This window comes from Octodon degus, unplaced genomic scaffold (assembly GCF_000260255.1).
Source record: "Octodon degus isolate 3935 unplaced genomic scaffold, OctDeg1.0 scaffold00001, whole genome shotgun sequence".
Lineage (NCBI taxonomy): Eukaryota > Metazoa > Chordata > Mammalia > Rodentia > Octodontidae > Octodon > Octodon degus.
Window position 1 is genome coordinate 8,626,982 of NW_004524577.1, and position 1,989 is coordinate 8,628,970.

Sequence of the window (1,989 nt, forward strand, 5' to 3'; positions counted from 1 at the left end):
TGAAAAACAATCTGTGAAGAAACTGGGAAAAGAAGATTGTAATTCTCCTATGAACATTAATGGTTTTTGTAGGGTTTTTTTAGTACTGGGAATTGAACTCAGGACCTGCTCTTGCCAGCTTGGTGCTGTACCACTGAGCTTAATCCCTGGCAAGAATTAATGTTTGAGGCGGCGACCTAGCGCTGCGGTCTCCGCACCAGTCTGTGGTGCGCGAGGTCACCGGTTCGCGCCCCCGTCCCGACTCTTTCTATTTAGGGCCGGGCAGTTGGCTCAGTGGAATAAGCGCTTCCCTGGCAAGTGCAAGGGCCTGAGTTCAATCCTCGGTTCTGCCAAAAAAAAAAAAGAATTAATGTTTGACAACATAGAGGAGCTCCTGGTTTGAAGGAATCCACTGATATCAAGTAAAATATAAGAAAAGAAAGCCCTGACACAGGGAATCTAAAGTTAAGGTAAATATTTCTGGAACTTGGAACAGGAGCATATAGGAAAAGTTGTCATAACTTAATGATCTTTTAAATATGTATTTGGTACAGGGTCTCCCTACACAGTTCAGACTCATAGTGATCCACCTTGTTTTCAACTCCCTAGCGCTGGGATTACAGGCATGTGCTACCACACCCAGACCTCGGGCCTGGCTCAGCCTGCCCGGGGGCAGGGCTGGTGCAGCATGTGGTGCCAGGGTAGAATTAATGATTTTTTGTAGCTGTTGGTATATTAAAAGTGTTTGTGGCCTTGTGTGCTATAGTAGTGAGTGACTCTCACAAGAGAACTGTATGTTTACATGCATACTATATTTTACACAAATTCTATGATGTTTCAAGAAATAAAATGGCCTGAAAATAAGCCCTAATATTGGCAATTTCAACTCATGACTGTGTAGTACTGTTAATCTAGTGGAATATTTAAACATTTTGCTATTCAACTACTACCAATAAGTGTTTGCTGACATTTTCCAGTTTTTGAATATTTGCTATGATCTACAGTTGTTTATTTTTTGTAAACTGCTACTAAACTTGTATTTGTTTTTTAAAAAAAAAAAAGTCATGAAAAAGAATAGATTTCAGGAATTCCCAAGAATTTTCATTTTCATCCCTAAATTCAGAAGATTTGTACCTGTTGGGAATTTGGAAATTGTAATTAACACTTGTGCTTTGAATTTCCCAAGCAGTCCAGTGTAACAGCAATAGTGTACAGACGCCATCTTCCCTGGCCTCCAGGAAGCCTCTGTACTTGCGCTAGTCTGGAGTTATCTTTCCTTAACCATTATCTCTCTAGAGAGGTCTGAAAAAAGGTCACCCCCGGGATCCACGGGCTGAGGCTGAGCACTGGCCTGCAGCATCATCTATGTCACCCCCAAATCTCACCTCAATCATTGGTACAATTGCTCATTTTCCTCCCAGGAGTATCTGCTCGCTTCCGTATAAAAGTGGTCGATATAATTTACCACTGAGAAAAACATATGCGCCATAAACGGATACCTTGTCAAATGGACAGCCTTAACGCCACACGTCCAGCACAAGGAGCAGTACACTAGAGGGGGCTGTGGAGTCAGGCAGGCAGACCTGGGTCCGAATGCTGGTTTTGCCACAAAAAACGGGCTATGTGTTGATTTTGGGCAAGTCTCTTAACCTCTTGGAGACTTAGCTACTCCATCTGTAAAATGCAGACAGTACCTAATGAAATAACTCCCGTAAGTCGTAATGCCTGACACAGAGTAAGCCCTCGGTACACGGGAGGCATTATTCTTAACATGATGCCCAATAAAGTCAAGAAGTCAGAGGCTAATGAAAACCCTTCCTCGCGAGCACTCCAGGTGGGGCGTTTCCGAGTAGGCTGGGTGGCTTACGGCTGTACCTGCAGTCCCAACCGGCCCCTCCATGCAGTCCGCTGGGTGAAAAGCCGCTAGGCCACGTGGGCGATGGGTAGGCTGCAAGCGACTATCGCATTCCGACCTTAGAGCTCACCAGCGCAAAGCATCACGGGGAAGGG